At 43.3% G+C, this 14724-nt stretch overlaps 1 long non-coding RNA gene across 3 annotated transcripts; it reads right to left on the bottom strand.

Annotated features, from left to right (window-relative positions):
- Positions 1 to 1245: 1245 nt before the first annotated feature.
- On the bottom strand, positions 1246 to 10758 carry LOC125983410 (uncharacterized). 3 transcript variants are annotated; one of them, XR_011088356.1, is made up of 3 exons: positions 7547 to 9737; positions 6030 to 7137; positions 2490 to 5971 (listed from the first exon to the last, which is right to left on the bottom strand). It is a non-coding gene; the product is annotated as an uncharacterized lncRNA (long non-coding RNA). The 3 variants fall into 3 exon arrangements; XR_011088355.1 differs by having other exon boundaries at positions 8287 to 9092; XR_011088354.1 differs by having other exon boundaries at positions 1246 to 5971; positions 6030 to 10758.
- Between the last annotated feature and the right edge of the window lie 3966 nt (positions 10759 to 14724).

Raw genomic sequence — 14724 nt, 5'->3', positions numbered from 1 at the left:
CCGACCCAGCCGGCCAGACAGAAGGCAGCGGAGGGCACAGGCCGACGCATGTCCCCCTCAGCAAACCCCGCCGCACCGGAGTCGCACAAACTCCGGAACGAAGGACGGCGAACGGAAAAACGGAAAAACAGCGAGACGCGAGAGAAGAAAGCCACCCCATCCCTGGACCACATCACGTCTACCACCCTTGCAGCATTCTTGACCCAATATCTTGTTTCTATACTCAACCAACCACTTTCTTCAAAAGGGATCCCATTAAGTCGACATTGTTGTTCTGGGTAATTTGAACGTCATAATTTTGTAGACACCTCATCAGTAGTGGACCTTGGGGTCACAGAGTGTTTCGGCCATTATCACCAGACACCCTCGCCCAAGGGAGGCCCCACCGGGGTCGATCAAGCCCCGGAGTGTGTCTACCTCCTCAATCGAAATCTCAGTATCTGTCTAGTCAACTGTCCAGCTTTAACGCAGACAGCATAAATCAATTGGTCAGTCTTTTAGTCCTTTTGTTGTGCTGATTTGTTCAACCATTAAACCTACGTACAAAACCTTTGTATTCCTTTGTATGGCATGCCACAAGTCTGGTAAAACAAAGTTTAGGGCTAACCTGGTATAGTTTTGGTTCGCATGCTCCCGCATATCCCATCTCAATAAAGTCTAGCATAGCGTAATACAGCATAACCTAGCCTTGACGATTAAAAAAGTTTCACCTGATATTCTCAAAGAATCGGAAGAATCTTCCATATTAACTGGAAACAAGGTCTTCCCCAGTGCCCTTCCCCCGAGTCACCGTCCTACCGCCGAGCACCTCCTCCCCAGAGCCTCAGCGAAGCAACTGACGGCTCTCGTCATACAATCACGCACCCACATCTAACTGATAAGCACCAAAAAATATATATATTGGCAAACCCTATCGGTACTGTTTAATTGGTTTAGTCGTGCAACATTTAAATGTAAATTGAATTCATAATTTAAATCCAATCATATATTTAGGAATACATTCATCTACGTAAATTGCGATCCCCCTAAGTCCCGCCCCCTGGAAACACTCGTAAACTCCTGTCAATCACCCTGGCGGCTCTTTTCTCCGTAATCCCCCTATCTTTCAAAACCTCACATCGCCCAAATAAACGATCAATATAAAATAACATTCTCCTAAATCCCCTGGTATTATTAAAGTGTGTACCCCGATCCCCTTCATTCGTAGAATTAATTTATAACATTAATACGATCGTACATTCAAGATTCAAGATTCAAGAGTTTTTTATTCGCCATGTTTGAGCGTGCCAAACAAGGAATTTGACTTCGGTAAATCACAGCCTCTGTTCAACATTTAGGTGACTAACAACAACACTCAGGACATGTGAAGAACGAAAGATATTCTCAAACACCCCCTGATCTTAAACTCCCAAGAGGGCAAGGAAAAACTCAAAACTCCAGCTAGGGGAAATGAGAAACCTTGAGAAGAGACCACAGATGGGAGGGTCCCTCTTCTAGGATGACCAGGCTGCAATGGATGCAGAGAGGACACATAGTACAAACAGTGTAGACAAAAAAGGTGTGGCAAGCGGGATGTTATTGCACAGTAATGACTCTGAGACTCTAAGAGTGGTGTGAGTTCATCAGAGCGACAGCCTGGGGGAAGAAGCTGTCTCTGTGTCTGCTGGTTTTAGTGTACAGAGCTCTATAACGGCGTCCGGAGGGGAGTAGTTCAAACAGGCTGCAACCTGGGTGCGAAGGGTCTGTTGAGATGTTACTTGCAAGTTTCCTGGTCCTGGACAGGTACAAGTCTTGGATAGATGGGAGGTTGATTCCAATTATCTTTTCTGCAGTCCTTATTGTCCGTTGCAGTCTGTGCTTGTCTTGTTTGGAGGCCGATCCAAACCAGACAGTGATGGAGGTGCAGAGGACAGACTGGATGATGGCAGTGTAGAAGGTCTTCAGCAGCTCCCGTGGCAGGTTGAACTTCTTGAGCTGTCTCAGGAAGTACAGCCTCTGCTGGGCCTTCTTCCGGACAGAGTCTATGTGGCCGGTCCATTTCAGGTCCCGAGAGATTGTGGTTCCCAGGAACTTGAAGGTGTCTGATGAGAGAATAGTATTACTGCGGATAGTGAGGGGTGAAAGTGGTGAAGGGCCTCGCCTGAAGTCCACTGTCATCTCCACGGTCTTGAGCGGGTTCAAGTCCAGGTGGTTTTGGCTGCACCAGTGACCAGCCGCTCCACCTCCTGTCTGTACGCAGTCTCATCACCGTTCTGGATCAGTCCGATGAGAGTGGTGTCGTCTGCATACTTCAGGAGCTTCACGGAAGAGTCACTTGCGGAGAAATCGTTGGTGTAGAAGAGAAGAGCAGTGGGGAGAGGACTGTTGGGTTGACAACATTTATCTGAAATCAATCTCGGAGACGGTAGGTCTTTCTTGGCTTAGCGTTTTCTCCTGCGCAGAAGGGCGCATCCCAGACACAGCAAGTGTGGCTGAGATTCGCGCTCTGCTCTGAGTTTTGCCGACCTTTTTATTGAGAAAGAAACAATTGGGCAAGTGTACATGATCGGGTAGGTTCACAGGCAGGAAATACATTCCATAGTTATATCTCATTACCACAGAACAAACTCTCATGGACGGAGCAGTATGGACGTCTCATGACTATTAGCTTAACAAAAACGTAGTCTTTAGTGGCCCTGGGAATACATCCCGGTGTCGTACTCATGACTTCAACTTAAATGAGACCTCTGTCTGCTTCAGCCATCCCATGACAATCTCATGATCTGAACATGTCTAGCTAACTATGGGGCTTATTGTATAGCGCGGCTAATGACTCCAGTCATTAGCCGGCCATATGCCCCCAAATCATTTTCACAAGGCTAGATGGTCACATACTGCGGAGAGTCTTGCACACAAAAGTAGATACATAGAATCCAATGATAAAAAGTATATCATTTCCAACATTCCCTCCTGTTTTTAACATTGGAATTCATGGGAAAACAAAACATCAACTAATAACTACATATGTGTATACATGAGTATATGCTTACACAATATAGTATAGTACCATCAAAAAGCATGAAAGTTTACATTCCAGAGTTTATCAGAACTACAGCCCTTCATCCGGCTTTGGCTATGTTCGTTATAATGGAATGTATTTTGTTCTGGATCGTCAAGAAAAATAGACAGGTAGGCGATTTACGCAAGGCGGTCCCACTCATCTTGTTCACACTGGGCCAACATGATATTCTGGACAGCAGATGCTGATGTCAACCTTTTAGTCATGTGACTAATTAAAATAATGCCGCATGTGGTCGTTTGATAAAGTAATGAAGGACATAATATTGACACAATATCACAGCATACTGCAAAGTTGAAATGCTCTTAGTTTTGCCCCCCTTGCATATGTATGTGTCTGTCGATGAATTGCTCTGGGATCACTGCCCAGGGCCTGCTGTCCATCCAAGATCTTTATGTCCACTTCACCGTCCTCAGAGTCTCTTCCCAGGCCCCGGTCAGCGTTCAGGAGTTCCCTAGTAATCGACATCTCCATAACCAGTCGTCAGCAAACAATTCTTCTCCTTTGTGGTTGTTTGGGGCACGGGGATGATTGGTGGTCGTTGTTCAATAGAACCTCCAAGCGTCCCTGCATCTACTCCTACGATCCAGAGGCCCGCGTGAACCTAAAACAAACAAACAAACAAACAAACAACAACACTCCCCCCAGGAGTTATGAATTATCTTCCTTATTTCTCATCGTGCTGTCAGTCTCGCACGATTTCTCCTGTGACTGCTGCCTGTTGAATTCTGGCACGTCCTGTTAAAGCCTCCAAAACAAGTGAATCCAAAAAAGCATTGAATGTCACAATTAAATTTTATATGTATCTACTTACGCACTCAAACGTAACTCCACCCCCCTTTAACACATTCGCCCAATGTGTCATTAGGCATTTAAAAAGGAACCGGCAAACGTCCTACCACATCATCACGTCTTGCAGCCAGTCCTGTCGAACCTTGCAGTCATCCAGGATCGTCATCCCCAAGTTCCTGAAAATTGACTGTGCACCTCACACTCGGCAATACCAACAACGGACACTTGTGCTCACAAAACTACACAGGCATCGAGTATCTACTAAATGAAAATAGACACACAATGAATCATGGCGCACGGGGATTCCGTCCTGAAAATCATCAATCATCATAAAAATCAAAAGGGTTAGGGTTAACATTTTCACGTGAATTCAACATAAACTTTCCAAGACTGCAATCGACAACCTGCAAAAGTAATACAAGTTATAAAACTGATGGAAATGATATACTTTTTATCATTGGATTCTATGTAACTACTTTTGTGTGCAAGATTCTCCGCAGAATCTGGCCTCGTGAAAATGACTTGGGGGCATATGGCAGTCATTAGCCGCACTATACAATAAGCCCCACAGTTAGCTAGACATGTGTAGATCATGAGATTGTCATGGGACGGCTGAAGCGGACAAAGGTCATGAGTACGGCACAGCAATGTATTCCCAGAGGCACTAAAGACTACATCTTTGTTGAGCTAATGGTCATGAGACGTCCATACTGCCCACTCCATAAAGAGTACTCCCTGTGTTCTGTGGTAATGGGATATAACTGTGGAATGTTGTTCTTTCTGTCTGGAAACCTATTCGACCATGTACACTTGCCCCTTTGTTTCTCTCTCAATAAAAGCACGGCAAATCTCAGAGCAGAGCGCGAATCTCAGCCACACTTGCTGTGTCCGGGATCCGCCCTTCTGCGCAGGAGAAAACGCTAAGCCAAGAAAGACCTACCGTCTCCGAGATTGATTTCTGGTAAATGTTGTCAACCCAACATTTTTGGGGGCTCGTCCGGGATTTCCTGAAAATCTGCTCGCTGATCCGAAGAGTGTTGAAGACGCCGAATCCGTGCACGGCAGAGGTCACAGGACGCCTGAAGGAAAGCCCTGGGGAACAATGTTCATCCACCAGGCCGGCGTCCGGTTCAGCACCTCTCGGCAGCGAGGATTGACGGAAACTTCAAAGGAAATCTCTCGGAGACTCGGTGAGACCTTTTTGTTGGCTGCGTGGTTGGGGTATTTTAGTCCCCAGAAAAAGGGTACCTGGGTAAGGACAGCGGAGTCCTTGTTGTGAATTCCAAGTGATAGGAATTCGGTCTACAGATGGAACTTGTAGACGGAAATACTGTGATGGACCTCATTTGAACCATTTTAAATTGACAGATTACCCTAAACTTAAATTGCAAGTCTTAACTGTTATTTCTCTCAATTATACTGTAATTTCCAGAAACTCCTCCTATTTTCAGGCCACTATCTATCTTTTGTTTTCCTAACTTTGATTTTATGCCATTCTCTCTATTACCTTTCCACCTTTCCTGATTTGAGCCTTCAATTTCTGATCTAGTTTCCAAATTTTGCCTAGTATCATCTCTATTTTGACCTCAGTATTAATGGTGTTATGCTCACTTTACAGATATTACTGAACTGTCCTGAATTTATAATTCACTGCCAGTACATCGAAGGCCATTTCTCAGCTGTTCACTTTTTCCATGTTCCTGTTAGGCTCCACTATTCGAATCTTCGAATTTTCATATAGAGTTTCTTTTAGGTTCCTGTGTGGATCATGTTTCACACAAACAGGACATGCTTAAAAAAACATTTTTTTTTCAAGAATCTAAACCAAAGGTAACTAATAGGTAACTAATAACTCATCTCCCCCCTGTTGTCACATAAGTGACACAACAGGCGTTGCCTTAAAAGTCATTTTGGCAAAACAGTTTTGTTATTGACATCGTCAATAGCACCTTATCCATTATCACACCCTTTGTTGTTTGAACTAATATCATTTTCAATCTTGTCAATCCTTCTTCTACTTTTGGTGTCCACGCGAATGTATCTTTGACTGCTAACGGCTGTCCATGAGCCACTCCTGTTAGTGGCTTAGCAATTTCAGCATAGCATGGAGCCCAAGCTCAGCTGTAATGACAAAAAAAAACATCAGTTGTTCTTCGTGGCACCTCCTGGCTTTCCTGACCTCTCGGTTCAGTGTGTTTCTGGTCTGCTTGAACAGGTCCCGGTCGCCGCTCCTGTAGGCCTCCTCCTTGACTTTGCGCAGCCTCCTAAGGTTCGGTGTAAACCAAGGTTTGTCGTTGTTGTACGTGCAGAAGGTCTTAGTCTGCACACACAGATCCTCACAAAAACTGATGTATGATGTGACAGTGTCAGTGAGTTCATGCAAGTCTGAATTTGCAGCTTCAAAAACACTCCAATCGGTGCAGTCAAAGCAGGCTCGGAGGTCCTGCCTTGACTCCAATGTCCACTTCCTGACAGTCCTCACCACAGGCTTTTAGTTTTTAGTTTCTGTCTGTAGGCAGGGATCAGATGAACTAGACAGTGGTCCGAGAGTCCTAAAGCTGCACAAGCCACAGAGTGGTATGCATCCTTAATTACGGTGTAGCAGTGGTCCAGTGTCTGTGCCCCTCTGGTGGGACACGTTATGTGCTGTCTGTATCTGGGGAGTTTGTGTGCGAGGTTCGCCCTGTTAAGATCACCCAGAACAATGATTAGTGAATTTGGTAGAAGTTTCTCCATGTCTGTCACCTGGTCAGCCAGCATCTGCGTGGCTTCACTCGCACGTGCGTGTGGTGGGATGTAAACAGCCGCCATGACGATCGAGGAGAACTCCCGTGGTGAATAGAACGGCCGGCAGTTTATGAAAAGTGTTTCTAGGAGAGGGCTGCAAAACTCTTTCAACACCATGACATCGGTACACCAACGTTCATTAATGTAGAAACAGAGACCACCTCCCTTTGATTTTCCGGAGAGCTCCGCGCTGCGATCTGCACGCGTTAGCCGAAACCCAGCTAACTCCATGGCGTGGTGGGGGGTTCGTTCGCTAAGCCACGTCTCAACAAAACACAGCGTGGCGGATCTGCTGAAGTCCGTGTTCCTTGAAGTGAGGAGCAGCAGTTCGTCCATCTTGTTCGCCAGGGAGCGGACATTCGCCAGATGAATTGACGGTGGGGCAGAACGGAACCCTCTCTGCCTCAGCTTTACGAGGGCTCCCGCTCGTTTTCCGCGTCGCCGCCGTCGCGCTAGCTTGTATAGCACCGCCGCTCCGGCTAAAATCTCCGACAAACAGTCTGAATCAGAGAGAACAGGAGAGAAAATACCAGAAGAAGACTGACCGATGTTTAACAGTGCTTCTCTAGTAAAAGTGATCCGGGATGGACAGCAGAAGACACAGAAAACACACAAAATAAGACAAAGAAACAGAGAGCGACTCACCGTGGCAGCCATCCGCGGCGCCATCAGTCGTAACCAAATCCCCGTAAGCGTATCGTAGCTAATGTTATGAGCGTTAGCTGTGTTTCCTTTATTGATATCCGGCAATTTAATATTTTCTCTTTTCGTTCTCTTTTACCTTAGCATACTCCCGCACATCCTATACCAATAAATTCCAGCATAGCGTAGTACCGCATAACGTAACTTTAGCAATTAAAAAGGGTTCACCTGTTTCTCTCAAAGAATCGGAAGAATCTTCCACCTTACCTGGAAAGAAGGTCTTCCCCAGTGCCACTCTCCTGAGTCACAGCGCCACCGCCGAACGCCACCCCCCCCCCCCACGAGCCTCAGCGAATTAACTGACGGCTCTCGTCATCCCATGACGTTCCCACATCTAACCGATAAGCCCTAAAACATTCGGTAACCCCTATGGTACCGTTTAATCGGGTTAGACGTGAAACATTTAAATGTAAATTGAATTCATCCTCTAAATCAAGACATATATTTAGAAATACATTCATCTACATAAATTGCGATCCCCCTAAGTCCCGCCCCCTGGAAACACTCGTAACTCCTGTCAATCACTCTGGCGGCTCTTTTTTCCGTAATCCCCCTATTTTACAAAACCTCACATCGCCCAAATAAACGAACAATATGGAATACCATTCTCCTAAATCCCCTGGTATTATTAAAGTGTGTACCCCGATCCCCTTCATTCGTAGAATTAATTCATAACATTAATACGATCGTACATTCGTAACCAAATCCCCGTAAGCGTATCGTAGCTAATGTTATGAGCGTTAGCTGTGTTTCCTTTATTGATATCCGGTCTCATTCATCCGGCAATTTAATATTTTCTCTTTTCGTTGTCTTTTAGCTTAGCATACTCTCACATATCCTATACCAATAAAGGCTAGCATAGCGTAGTACCGTATAACTTAGCTTTAGCGATTAAAAAGGGTTCACCTGTTTTTCTCAAAAAGAATCGGAAGAATCTTCCACATTACCTGGAAAGAAGGGCTTCCCCAGTGCCACTCTCCTGCCTCACAGCGCCACCGCCGAAAGCCAACCCTTCTTTTCTCTTTTCTTTTCTCTCCCACGAGCCTCAGCGAAGCAACTGACGGCTCTCGTCATTCAATCACGTTCCCACATCTAACTGATAAGCACTAAGACATTCTGTAAACCCTATTGGTACCGTTTAATTAGGTTAGTCGTGAAACATTTAAATGTAAATTGAATTCATCATCTAAATCAAATTATATATTTAGAAATACATTCATCTACGTAAATCGCGATCCCCCTAGGTCCCGCCCCCCGGAAATACTCGTAAACTCCTGTCAATTACTCTGCCGGCTCTTTTTTTTTCTGTAATCCCCCTATTTTCCCAAACCCTCCCCTCGTCCAAATAAAAAATTCATATGGAATAAAATTCTCCTCAACCCCCTGGTATTATTAAAGTGTGTTACCCGATTCCATTAATTCGTAGAATTAATTTATAACATTAATACGATCGTATATTTGTAACGAAATCACTATAAGCGTATCGTGGCTAATGTTATGAGCGTTAGCAACGCGGAAGTACTTTTTCATTTCTGAATTTAAAGGGTATCATTAATCCCCTAATATTCGCGTCTAGCCGAGCTCTATTCGTACCACAGCGATTTAGTGTGCCAAGGGCGCCCTCAAGCGTCCCATCACGTACTATGTTTTCCTTTTATGTGTTAGAAGAAAAATCCTTCTTTTTTTTATATTTTTCTTTTAGAGTTTGCTTAAAATCAAAAATATAATTCGATTATAGTCCCCCCTTTTTTTTGTTTTGTAATTTAATTCAATTTAATCGTAAATTTTTAGATTTGGTTGGATTAAAATTCATTCTGGAATCTCATTGCATTTAGGATCAACATAAGGTTCAGTTTAGATTAATTTTGTTGAAATTTGGTGTAATTCCTAATTAATTTAGCGTTAATGGTTAGGGTCAGAGGTCAAGGTTAGAATTAGGGTTTGGGTTAGGTTTTCATTCTGAATCTGAACTTATGTAAGTTTTATGAATTGATTAAGTGTTAGGATTTAATGTTAGAGTAGAGTCCAAATAAGGATGAAGATTAGAATTTGGTGTCCGAGTTGGGCACTTTATCTATGTTGTCAGGAAAACCAGCCAACCAGAGTTAGACTCTTTGATTAAATGGAAAGTGTCAGGTTTTTCTCCAACCTCCTTTCAGCCGTCTCCCAATCACATAAACATCCCCCACAAGAACTTAAACCAAGGAACAATTATGATATTTTCCCTAATTTCCATATATCGTTTCGGGAGGGCATTCCCTCCAAATTTTCCCCAACCGTGTAAACTCCACCACTAGAACTTCTATTTTAACCCCGATATTCCAGTGTTCTCCGTTTCCGTTGTTGCCAAATTGAGTCCTAGTGGATATTGAGTTTTCAACCTCCTGACCCATCTCATTTCCGCGTTTTCCCTATCCCTTTGTGTCCAGCCCGCACAGCTCTCCAAAATCCGTATTCTCAAGTTACGTAACCCGTGCAGGCGGAAATGGCGTACTACATGCGTGTTACGCTTCTGGTTATGTGTGATGCTGTAGCGGTGCGCATGCAGTCTGCTTCTGACATCATTTCGAGTCCGTCCCACATACATAACTCCACACAATCGACAGCTCATACAGTAGACCGCATTCCGCGTAGACAAGGCCTTACCCGTCTGTGTGAAGAAATGTTCTTTCTTCTGAGAGTCTGTTATCACTCCTATTGATCTCCTGGCTGCACGAGAGGACCCACTTTTCATTTTAGTGCTAACCAACAAATCTTTTAAATTTGGATTCCTTTTGAAGGCTGAAACCACCTTATGTTTCGCCTTCAGGTCAGTCAGCGCCGACGCTTCCAAATTCTGTTTAATTTTTCTGTGAACATTGACTGTGTAAGAGTTGTAAATCGAAATTAGAGGAAGTATCATTTTTTTAACCCGCTGAGTGTCCCCTCTTCTTCCTTTTTTCCATGTTTGTAGCTTAATCGTGCGAAGAAATGACCGAGAATAACCTCGTTGCTGTAATGACCTGAACAAGACTTTGGTCGCTTCTTCCCTATCTTCTGTGCGAGTGCAAATTCTCCCGAATCTCAAGAGTTGTGAATAAACCAAACCCCCAAACGTGTGTCTAGGGTGAAAACTCTTTTTGTGTAGTAGCGCATGAGTATCTGTGGATTTAAAAAATACTCTGACATCAAGTCCCCCTGTTGTATGAAATTCCGGTCCCTTATATGTAGTTGTGTCAAGAAAATTAATTTCCCTCTCGCTAATCTGTGCCGTCAGTTTAATTGAAGGGTGGTGGCCATTTAAGGTTTTAAGAAACACGTCAAATTCTTCCCTAGAATCTCCCCAAATTCCCCAAATATCATCTAAGAACCTCAGGTAAGCTATAGGTTTCTTAGAGCACTGTGTCAAGGCGTTCTCCTCCCATTCAGCCATATAGATATTGGCATAGGCTAGAGAGAAACGTTTCCCCATTGCTGTCCCCTTGACCTGTAAAAAATACTCATTGTCAAATTGAAAATCATTCTTAGTCAGATTGAGTTCCAGCAATGCCAAAATGTGTTCATCCGGGCGGCCCAAAATCGGATTACGTGCCAAAACATTGCGTACCGCCTCTAAACCCCTAGCAGTTTCAATATTAGTATACAAGTTTTCAACATCCATGGAAAACAACCAACAGGTCTGTGGCACGGTCAAGGTCCGTACTTTTGAAACAAAATCATTAGTATCTTTGATGTAACTCGGATGTAGAATTGACAAGGGATTCAAGTAATAATCTACTAGCTCAGCCGAGCCGTAGGATTCGCTACTACAATCTGACTCGATGGAACGTCCTGGCGGCATTTCGTAGGGCCAGGGCCACGATGCCGGGTCTTTATGAATCTTAGGGAGTAGATAAAAGTATCTCGGACGTGACGGGGATGCTCCTGTTAAATACAAGAATTGTTTTTTTAGTAATGTGGTGCTCTTTTCTCATTTGATCTAATATTGTGTGGACTAACTTTTCTGTATCCGGATAAATCGGTTTTTGGATCGAATGGTAATACTCTGTATTGCGAAGTTGTCGATGAGCCTCTCTCACGTAATTTTTTCGGTCCATAATGACCACCGCTGACCCTTTATCTGCTGGCTTAATAATCAATTCCTCTGCCGAACTTAAGTCGTCCAGGGCTCTTCTTTTGCCCTCTGTCAAATTTGGCATCTCTCTTGGGACTTCCACTTGTTTTAGGACTGCTCTGTCTTTGTGTATTAATACTTTTATCTCCCTGGGTACTTCATCATCCTTGGGCTCCCACATTGAAGCCGACTGGAATTTGGGTGGTGCTGCCGTCGTCGAAGTTCCAAAATAAGAGTCTAGTTTTAACCTTCTATGGTACTGTCGCACATGGGCCTTGGTGATCCTTCTCTGATCCTTCATCATGGTTGCGGTGGGGACGAATGTAAGCCCCTTCTCCAGAAGCTCCCTATGATCTTTCGTCAAACTAAAGGAGGTCGACAGGTTGACCACTGGATCAGCCAGGGTTATCTCCTTGAGTTAGGGGAGGCTCCTTGGCATAAAAAAGGTTTTCCACAAGTTATCTATCTATCTCTTCAGCCGTGTCCGTTGTCCAATGGATGTTGTCCGGTCCTATGGTAAACAGTCTTGATGGTAAGCGTTGAATCGAATGACCCGTTTCCTCTATTATTTCATTCAGTTCCCTAAGGTTGGCTTGGATCTCCAAAGGAAGTGATTGGGAATAATTAATTTTAGGAATGAATATTTTAGCATAAGGAAAAGTGGCCTTAGCTGCTCCCAGCAATCTGGCTATCTCCTTGGATATGAATATTGGGATGACCCTACCTCTATTGTTAAGGCCCAAGGATAAAATGACCCCTAGCACGTTGGGAGAGGTTGCAGTTCTGTTTCTGAGTAGGTGAATCCCATGGCGGATTTTAGCTCCCGGGTAACAGTCCACTTGTACTTCGCGGTCTTCGATTTTCTGCAATTTGGCCAAGTTTGAATCACCTACAATCAACCATCTTCTCTGGGGAAACAAAAACCAATTTGCCCTCTTATTCCCTTCATGTTCGTGTGTGGTGTACATCGATTGTGGTTCGGTTTGTGTGTCACGTGACTGGAAGAATATTGTTTCCAGTAATTTCGGTCGTGGTGTCTCTCTTCTCCTAATTGGTGTTTCTGACGAGTTAGGGCCAGTAGGTTCCTGGTATTTCCTCCTTATTCCTTCAATGCGCTTCATTAGAGTCTCTGTCGTCGGTTCTTCGGAAGCTGTCGAGTCCTCCTCTTGAGTCGGTGAAGGTAAGTCTTCCATCTGCTGGTCAAGGTAAGTCGTTTGAGGCGCTCCCCAATCCTCTATGTGTTGGGCATCCCTCTGTTCCCCTGAGTGGTGGGTGAGCTTCTTACTCCTCTTTCTCTTTTTCTTAGTCTCCTTAATCTTCTTAACTTCACCTTGTTGAGTGTCTTTTTTTAGGTTGGGGTTAGGGTCAGGGTCAGGGTTAGGGTTAGGGTTAGGTTTTGAGTACAGAGACCCACTCCAAAAGGAGCGAGGAGGTGCACGGACCTCCCGGTCCCAGGATCCCCTATCCTCCCTGTCCAAAAAATTGGGCGGTTGACGTGGTCCCCTCCGACCACGACTAACCACCGTCCACTCTGTCATTGTTGTTTTTTTTTAACTTATTTAATTTTGAAAATTTAATGTATTTTTAACTTTATTTATTTACCAAAGCATTTAATGTACTAATTTGCCAATGAAATCCAATTCAATCCCTTTATTTATTCACGTATTTATTGAGACCCCCAAATCAATAAAGTCCCCAATAACCCAAACCCAGTGTATTGTGCCAAAAACAACAAAAAAACTTCTTTTTAAATGAACTGAAACAAATACGACGTTTCGACCTTAATCGGTCTTCATCGGGTACTATAAAAAAAAAAAAAAATGAAAAAAATGAAGAAAACCCCCAAAAAATATATTAGTGAAAGAGTTGGCTAGTTTTTAAGAGAGCAGAGAGTTGTCGACTGTTCGAGAGACAAAAGCACAATGAACCTGTTTTTTTCTCGCCTCCTTTTATACTCTTTCATTTTTTCTTTTTTCCGGGTCCCTTTTCCTTTTTCCTTTTTTCCTTTTGATTCAGATTTTATTTTGTTGACTTGTATATCACTTTTCGCACCATAAACCACTAAATCCACTGGTCTAATTATTTTCATTCGTTCTGTTGCTTATTTTACATCAAATGTATAATTTGTGTTAATATTGTTTTATTTATTTATCTCTTTCGACTCAATCATCAATTAATATTTAATGTTACCTCTGTGTTTTTAATACTTCTGAAATTTCGTAAATGATTTTAAATTAATTAGTATTTATACATTTTAAATTTTGACGTTCTAAACTTTTATGTATTTTTAAGCTTTCTTAGTGTTTTTGAAAATTTGTAATTGTCATTTTTTTTATTTTTACATGTTATAGCGGCAGAATTATAATTTAGGCGATTGTTGATGTTAGGATTGTGTGATGTGGGTGGGGTTAGGGGTTAGGGTTAGGGGTTAGGTTTAGGGTTAGGGTTAGGATTAGGTTTGGGGTTAGGGTTAGGGTTAGGGTTAGGGTAGGGTTAGGGTTAGGATTAGGTTTGGGGTTAGGTTAGGATTATGGGTAAGGAGTAGCGATTGGGGTTAGGTTAGGATTATGGGTAAGGAGTAGGGATTGGGGTTAGGGATGGGATTGTAGTAAGGATCCAAATCAAGTGGTGTATGGTGAATCTTCAATGCTTAATGTTTAGTCCAATTGGCTCCCTAGTTCCCAATGTAAATATCCAATATCGTTCCCTCCCTTTTCTTTCTATGTCTGTCCAATTAATGTTCCTTTGTAATCCCGCCATTCTCATTGAGGCCATACCATGATCAACAACATGTTTAACTAAGGGTGTGTCCATTTCTTTCTTGTTCTTCACATTATACCGATGCTGATACATGCGTGTGGACAAATTGTTTCGTGATTCGCCAACATATTGGATCCCACATTTGTTACAAAAAATAACATAAACACAATTTCTAGATTTTGGGTTGATTCCCTGGTCAATTCCAAATACTGTTCCCATTTCTATATTTTTAATGAAATTTAGTCTCTTGAATTGAGTGTCCAACAATAAGGGTTTGTCCCACTTCAATGTTGGCAATTTTGCCCGGATCAAAATATCTGCCAGACTCTTGTTCCGCTTGTAGGCAGAAATGACCTTAGTGCCAGAAAATAACCCCAGAGCACCCTGTCCGTCGTGGCTGCGCCAGCCATGCTGATCAGGCCAAGTTGGGCTTAAGAAACATGTATTTGCTTTGTATTTGTTGTTTGTTTTTGTGTTTGCACTTTGCCTATCCAGTCGCCTTTGTTATATATGTAATAAATGAGTCTCGACT

Source organism: Syngnathus scovelli, chromosome 16, assembly GCF_024217435.2.
Source record: "Syngnathus scovelli strain Florida chromosome 16, RoL_Ssco_1.2, whole genome shotgun sequence".
Classification (NCBI taxonomy): Eukaryota; Metazoa; Chordata; class Actinopteri; order Syngnathiformes; family Syngnathidae; genus Syngnathus; species Syngnathus scovelli.
The sequence above is the reverse complement of the archived record's forward strand: the minus strand, read 5'-3'. Positions and strand labels throughout refer to the sequence as shown.